This window comes from Limulus polyphemus, unplaced genomic scaffold (genome assembly GCF_000517525.1).
Source record: "Limulus polyphemus unplaced genomic scaffold, Limulus_polyphemus-2.1.2 Scaffold2825, whole genome shotgun sequence".
NCBI lineage: Eukaryota > Metazoa > Arthropoda > Merostomata > Xiphosura > Limulidae > Limulus > Limulus polyphemus.
The window spans coordinates 112,419-120,974 of record NW_013668435.1 but is presented as its reverse complement, the minus strand read 5'-3'; the positions used below and the strand labels follow the sequence as shown (position 1 = coordinate 120,974).

General features: G+C 34.7%; 1 long non-coding RNA gene across 2 annotated transcripts in view; it reads left to right on the top strand.

The window, feature by feature from the left end:
* LOC106468001 overlaps positions 1–8,556 on the top strand; it is a 32,440-nt gene that overhangs the window by 2,126 nt on the left and 21,758 nt on the right. The window contains exon 1 of one of the 2 annotated variants that reach the window (XR_002612531.1): positions 5,685–5,751. The exons of the other annotated variant lie outside the window; for it this stretch is intronic. This is a non-coding gene — a long non-coding RNA (uncharacterized LOC106468001). Of the gene's footprint in view, positions 1–5,684; positions 5,752–8,556 lie in introns of those variants that run through there. 2 annotated transcript variants of the gene reach the window in all.

The window sequence follows — 8,556 nt, the reverse complement described above, 5'->3', positions numbered from 1 at the left end:
TTATTGTAGTGTTTGAACGACTTACAGATACAAGTATTTAGTGCCCTAATCATGTTTATTGTAGTGTTTGAACGACTTACAGATACAATTATTTAGTGCCCTAATCATGTTTATTGTAGTGTTTGAACGACTTACAGATACAATTATTTAGTGCCCTAATCATGTTTATTGTAGTGTTTGAGCGACTTACAGATACAATTATTTAGTGCCCTAATCATGTTTATTGTAGTGTTTGAACGACTTACAGGTGCAAGTATTTAGTGCCCTAGTCACGTTTATTGTAGTGTTTGAACGACTTACAGGTGCAAGTATTTAGTGCCCTAATCATGTTTATTGTAGTGTTTGAACGACTTACAGGTGCAAGTATTTAGTGCCCTAATCATGTTTATTGTATTGTTTGAACGACTTACATATACAATTATTTAGTGCCCTAATCATGTTTATTGTAGTGTTTGGACGACTTACAGATACAAGTACTTAGTGCCCTAATCATGTTTATTGTAGTGTTTGAGCGACTTACAGATACAAGTATTTAGTACCCTAATAATGTTTATTATATTACAGATATACGTATTTGTCCCCTAGTGATGTTTATTATTGTTGTGTTTAAGCAGATTACAGATACAAATATCTTAGCTGTTATAAATTTCAAACACTTTTAGAGGCAAAAATAGTTACTCTTTTAATTATATTTAATTGTAATTTTTAAGCAGTTTAGAAATAAGAGGTTTTAATTATGTTTATTTTAATGTTAAATCGCTTATTGATAAACTTTTAATCCCCATCATGTTAAATGTTAATGTGTTGTTAATATGATAACATATTTATAAAATGGATACTTCGTTTTATGGTGTTTAAACAAATTATTTGGGTTTGATAAAACTCCATTGTTCTAGACTAGAGCATTATTATATCAAGGGAGTTAACAAGCAACAACTTTGCAGGGCTCGGTTTGGTTACTCCACTCTTAAATCTAAATTTAACACTTTCTAAAGTGGCTTTTAAATGTGTCTTCTTTCGTTCCCTTTTCCCTCTTTGTTTTTTACTCTCCGTGGTCATATTTGCTAGTTTTGTTTCAGCATCTTGGGCTGCATAAGATAATGGCCGTTTTTTTGTTGTTTTTTGCTTTTTTTTTGGCAAAACGAATTTGCAGTGATGATAGAAATAAATCTAAATAAACAAATTGTATTTGCTGTCGAATACTCATTGGCTCATGCTCAGCTTGAAGAAACTTGAGAGTTATAGACCAGACGTGCGGTGCTATTATTAGTTTATGTGTGTGGATTATTATTATTAGAACAGTTAATAATATATTCTTTGCATGATAATTACATTCTTATTATGGATTTCTTGGTACAGTGAAGCAGATGGCGTTTTATCTAAAATAGATGTTTAATCAATTGTTTTTAAGTTAAAATTTTTAAAAAACACTCAATAACGATGTTAGTGCATTTTCAGGCTGACTACATTATAGTGTTTCTATATTTAAATGTATAATCATTTTATTTATTACTTTGTCTCTGTTTTGAAGGGAATAGAAAATTTAAAATCATCAAAATAAGTGATACCTCTATATATATCCAGAAGGTGGCAGTAGTATATTTAAATTGATCAAGACTGCGTACAGAGTATTGTATCAGCACTATTTACCTCGTCGATACGCCATCTAATCCACACGTTGTTAGGGGCAGGTAAAGCTTCCGTGGCCTTTTATATGAGAATGGAAAGAAACCACTATAGAAATTGAGTTGTAATTATTACAAATTAATATTACAAAATTAGCACACAAATAATGTCTTTAAGTTTAAAGCGGATATTTAGTTTAGCCATCGTTGGCATCAATAACTGTTGTTGTTTGTTATTAAACAAAAAGCTTCACAAAGAGCTATCTGTGCTCTTTCCAAAACGGGTATGGAAACCCGGTTTCTAGTGGTATAAATCCGCAGACATGCCGCTGTGCCAGTAGGAGGCAGCATCAATAACATCTTGGAAACTTTGTGGTATTGTGTCTGTGTATTTCCTCATAGTCTCTGGTATAATTTGATTCCATTTTTCTCGATTCTTTATTTAGAACAGTTATTACTTTTGTAAAGCATGGAGTCCAGTAAATTCCAAATCCCCCCCCCCCCCCAGTGGCACGGCGACCTGTCTGCGGACTTATACCAATAGAAACTGGGTTTTGATATCCGTGGTGGGAAGACCACTGATAGGCCTTTGTGTAGCTTTGTGCTTAATAACAAACAATAACAAATCCCAGATTTATTGTACGAGGTTAAGATTTGGACTTTGGGGCGGCCATTCCTTTCGCAGGAGATATCTTGATTTTTTTTTCTCTCTGCCGAATGAACTCGACAAATCGTGAAAGTATGTTTGTGGTCATTATCGTCTTGGAACATGCAATTCTGTCCAATCAGCTTCTTTATAGATGGTATAGATGATGGACTAATATACTGTGGTATTTATACCGACCTGTTTTTCTGTCAATTTTATAAAGATGTTCAACATTATTCGTTGATATTGCACCCCAAACATAATAGACTTTTGCATGTTTGACCATTAGCACAAGATACTCCTTCTGCAACTTCTCATTGATCCTTCAGCGAACATATACGCACCGTATTCTTTGATAGATTGTTTAGGCAGAGTATTCATGATGGAACTGTAGAATGGACGGCAACTGCCTGTTGTATAACACAAGTGTAGAGGACGACGAAGGGCGGAAGACTTTCGAAACGTCGTCCTCTACACTTGTGTCTCTTGTGGAATTGCCGTCCATTCTACCGTTTCATCATATACGCACCAGTTGGAACCAATCATTTCCAATATAAACTTTTCTGTCCAAAACTCAGTGTACCAGTTTCACATCCTAGGATACACGCTATGGTGTAAACGCCTTTTAGAAGCTGGCGAAGCATGATTATAATTATATTTGTCATAAGACATTAGTATTAGGCCTATTATTATTATTATTATTTAAACACTACGTTTTTTCTATAATCTCTTAGGGATTTTCAAGAATTAGAAGAGTGTTGTTCCACAAAAGCTAGTCTCCTTGCTTTATTTTCTTTGAGCAGTAACAGTTTTTCTTACTGCTACTCTTCTCCAAAGACCACATTTTTGCAGCGTTCTTCAAACTGTTTGTGCGTGACTTATTAAAGTCATTAGGAAGGATTTTACAGTTTTTCAGGGAATTGATTTTTAGATGTCTAACGTCTGTTTCAGTGTATATTCATCTCTATCCCCTACCTTGTATGATGTTATAGATGTGGGTTTCCGTGTATCTGTCCAATGTGTACCTTTATCGCCATCCCTTGCCTTGTCTGATGTTATAGATGTGGGTTTTCTTGTACCTGTCCAATGTGTACCTTTATCTCCATCCCTTCCCTTGTCTGATGTTATAAATATGGATTTTCTCGTACCTGTCTAATGTGTACCTATATTTCCATCACTTACCTTGTCCAATGTTATAGATGTGGGTTTCCGTGTATCTGTCCAATGTGTGCCTTTATCGCCATCCCTTGCCTTGTCTGATGTTATAGATGTGGGTTTTCTTGTACCTGTCCAATGTGTACCTTTATCTCCATCCCTTCCCTTGTCTGATGTTATAAATATGGATTTTCTCGTACCCGTCTAATGTGTACCTTTATTTCCATTCCCTACCTTGTCTGATGTAATAGATGTGGATTTTCTCGTACTTGTCCAAAGTGTACCTTTATCTCCATCCTCTGTCTTGTCTGATATTATAGATGTGGGTTTTCTCGTACCTATCCAAAGTGTACCTTTATTTCCATTTCCCACCTTGTCTGATGTTATAGATGTTGGTTTTTTCGTACCTGTCCAAGGTGTACCTTTATTTCCATCCTCTGTCTTGTCTGATGTTATAGATCTGGGTTTTCTCGTACCTGTCCAATGTGTATAACACAGTACTTGGTGAACAGAGGAGGCCTTTTGCAATTTTTCCTAAACTCCAATTAGCATCCTACAAATATTTAACACTAACTCTGTCTGATGATATTCAATCTCTCTGGTTTAGCATTTTAACGGCAACACCACGCTATATTAGCTGTATTCAATTATGTTGTTTTTAAAAGAATCGTCCCTTGTATACTTAGGATGTGAAAATATCAAGTTTTTGGCAGTGATCACTGGGACAGACACTAAGGCAGTCGTGTGTGACAATGTTGTACCGTCATGTATTTAGATTAGACATCTTGAACAAATAAAAAAATATCTATTGCGTTTAATCATTTATGACTATGTGTTGGTTTTCTCTTTAAAAAAAATTGAAATATTATACATGTAGGTGGCATATTAAATACATGAGCGAAGTGAGGAAATACAATAATTTATCTGTTTTGACGCTTTTTAGAAGATTTTAAACTAGAGTAATCTTATTTTATAAGCACAGCAAACAATGGGTCGTTCTATTAAATTTCAACACTGTTTTATAAGAGAAATACCTTTTAATTTGACTTATCTGAAGCAAATACCTTGCAATATTATATTCAACAGAGCCTAATCAACCATTGTCCTCATAACAAACTACAACAGCCCATGACACAATTGTTCCCTTAACAACAAACTACAACAGCCCATGACACAATTGTTCCCTTAACAACAAACTACAACAGCCCATGACACAATTGTTCTCTTAACAACAAACTACAACAGCCCATGACACAATTGTTCTCTTAATAACAAACTACAACAGCCTATGACACAATTGTTCTCTTAATAACAAACTACGACAGTCCGTAAAATAATTCTCCTCTTAACAACAAGCTACAATAGCCCATGACACAATTGTTCTCTTAATAACAAACGTGAATTTGATCATATTGAATAATTTACGTCTTTATAACTAATTTGTTTACGTGATATGTTTGTAATTGTGTGCTAGTAAATCGTTTGATTGAATTATTGCCAGTTATTCAAAGGAACCATTGTGTTATATTATTTGAATCTAGCATTGTGTATCTATTGTTACAGGACGAATAGAATCATGAAAATATCATATATTCAAACACATCTTGTATTTGTCTTAATTTCAAAATTAAACGACAAAACTTGATAACCACAATATTCGCGTGGCTATCAGCAAATTTCTCTTAGGATTTGTCATTTCTAATTAAACTTAAGAAGGCTGTATAAGCATTTGCTTTGCTGATCGTTATGAACAATAGGCTATCCTTGTGTGCCCACTGTTGGGATCGAGTCCCGAATTCAAGTTGAGTGTTGACTCACGATATGCTGTGAAGCTATATAGCATATAAATACGCCCAATTATTATCAAACAGTGAATTACTGGCTCACAATCAGACGTGCTTGTACGCGCTAATAGAGAAAGACAGGGGGTTTAGGCTGTCCATTTTTACTTTATATAGCCTCGTGTTGCTGTTTATATCTAGTAACTGCTCCATATGAGGCCATAATAACTCTGCGGTGATTACAAGTTCCGCCAAATCGACCATTCTGTTTAATAAAAATTTGGAGCTGAGTCAAACTACTTACACGTTTTTAGACATGGTCCAAACAAGGAGGGGAGGAAGGAGTAACAATTTTTCTGATAACTTTGTTTTCAGTCGGTCAGACAATCTTCCTCACAATTTAGAGTGCTACTTCATAACCCAGCTGAAATCTCGTCTTTCTACTTAGTAAACCATGCTAGCCGAAAAGGAGACACACAGTTTGATAGTTAACTACGTCATCCTCATTATACTGCTGCTAATATTATGGTTGTTATACCTTGGGGTAAGTTTCATACCCAGTTGGTTCTTCCCCATCGTGTAGCGTTTAGATGTAGTTGTAACTTGTAACTCACTTAAAGTTTTCTGTGGTTCCAACACCTGAAACTAAAACATTCTAAAACTAATATCAATATGCCCAGTTCTCTTCCGGTTGAATTCCTTGAAGTCTCTTGTTAATTTTTGTTTTTAAAATTGTATCTACTGGCCACTTTGTTATATATATATATTTTTTTCATGTATTTACTTTTAGTGAATAAATAAGACATATCCCAGTTAAGCTTCTGGAGTTAAAATCTCTCTTTAAGGTTGAGAAATTCTGTTATATGACTGTTAGCTCATGCTGGTTCTGTTATACTGCAAATACAAACGCAAAGTGTGTTCTTATGTTCGTTCATAAGTAACTTGTTCTACCAATGTTCCTTTCAACAACGATCAGTTGTTTCAACCTGTTGACGTCACTCGAAACTACTCATTTTCTGAAACTTTGTAGTTATTGGCATTTAATCCCATTCAGATTTATAAAATTCGTAAAAAAAAATGTTTTTCGTATTATTCCAGGTTTCTTGTTTGAAACTTTTTAGCTCGTAACTCCACCTGGTGGCACGTATTGACATGCCTCCTTTCAATTTATGATCTTGATATCTGTTGGAAAATAAGAAGAAAAGGATCATGTCTTAGCTATCTTCTCGCTTTAGAGATGTAGTGTTATTGAACTGATTTCCACAATAAACAATAGAGATGTAGTGTTATTGAACTGATTTTCACAATAAACAATAGAGATGTGGTATTATTGAACTGATTTTCACAATAAACAACTTTAGATTTCAGCTTCCTCAACAAAACCAGTGCTCGATAGATCATATATTGCAGCTTGTTTAACAAAACCAGTGCTCTATAGACCATATATTTCAGCACACATTACAGTGACTTGTCAGCTGTTCAGATAAAACTGTAATATAGAAACATCGTTTTGTATAAAGCTTTTTCTGTCCTGATGAACCTGTAACAGCTAAACATCGGCTTTTATAAAGTTTTTCTGTCCTGATAAAACTTTAGTAGCTAAACGTTGGATAATACAAAGTTTTTCTGCCCTGATGAAGTTGTAACAGTTAAACATCGGTTCTTATAAAGTTTTTTGTCCTGATAAAAACCGGAGTAGCTAAACATCGGCTTATACAAAGCTTTTCTGTCCTGATGAAGTTATAATATCAAAAGGCCCATAAATATATGTATTTTGGCTAATATTTTATGTACTCCAGTCAGTACCGTAAAATCTAAACAAAATATATATCCGAACCAACTGTCAGAGACAAGCCTATGTTAGTGTGTTTGTTTATACGAATTGACTAATGTTTTCGAATTTTAGGAAAACATTCAAAACCTTAGTTTAAAATGGGGTCTTTTACACAGAAAAGTGGTAAATTAGAAGTGAAATCGTGTGTGTGTGTGTAGGGTGACACCCCTGAACGAGGATAAAAAAATACGCTGTTTCTATTAAAGGTAACTTTTTTTTCTGAAGTGTGAGGGCGTTTAGGATTTGTGACAAAATTCTGTTAAGTTACACATTGGAGTCAATAAACAAATAAAAAAAATATTCGAGGATTATGGGCGGTGTTACCTTTCCACCAACAGCTAATCAGCTTCCATTCTAGAGCCACATTTACCAAGTTCAGTATGTTTTGTCTGTCCCTATTGGTGGATCCCTCATTAGAGTTCACCTAATGAACTGTTAGAAGAGGGCGGCTGACATTGCTTAACAAAAACTCTTCTTTTGTCGGAGTTTGGAAACGGAGTAATTTTACTACTACGACGAGAATAAAGCTGAGCAAAGTATCTGCTACAGTTGTGAACGAAGGGCGGACAGTAAATCTTAAATAAGGGATATTTCAGGATGGTAGGAGACAAAGAAACTCAAAGTCTGTTTGTGAATTACATCATTCTTATCATTTTGTTGCTCATCTTGTGGATTTTATACAACGGGGTAAGGGTTTTGATTTCATTGATGATATCACAAACTGTCCTGTTACTATCCTATTTATTTTAAACCCAAATTTGTTTGTTGTAAGTTAAACATAAAGCTACAAGATGGGCTATCTGCCTACCACGTGTATCGAAACCCGGTTTCTAGCGTTGTAAGTTCGCAGACATATCGCTGTTTAGCTGACTTTCTGGTTATTTAAGGAGGAATGTTTTCTGTTTGACTGCATTGCTGGATATTTAAGGAGGAATGTTTTCTGTTTAGCTGTCTTTCTGGATATTAAAGGGGGGAATGTTTTCTGTTTGACTGCATTGCTGGATATTTAAGGAGGAATGTTTTCTGTTTGACTGCATTGCTGGATATTTAAGGGGGAATGTTTTCTGCAGCTGCTTGGCTGGATATTTAAAGAGGAATGTTTTTTTTCTGTAGTTGGATTGATGAATTTCTAAGGAGGAATGTTTTTTGTTTGACTGCCTTGCTGGATATTTAAGGAGAAATGTTTAGTATGTGCTTGCTTTGCTGGATTTTTAAATATGAATGTTTTCTGTTTGGCTGTCTTGCAGGATATTTAAGGAGGAATGTTTCGTGTGAGGCTTATATATATAAATATATTACGGAAGGAATTAATTATCAATAGAAAATTTTCTTAGAAACCTGGGGCAGAAAACATTCCTCCTTAAATATCCAGCAATGCAGTCAAACAGAAAACATTCCTCCTTAAATATCCACCAATGCAGTCAAACAGAAAACATTCCCCCTTAAATATCCAGCAATGCAATCAAACAGAAAACATTCCTCCTTAAATATCCAGAAAGACAGCTAAACAGAAAA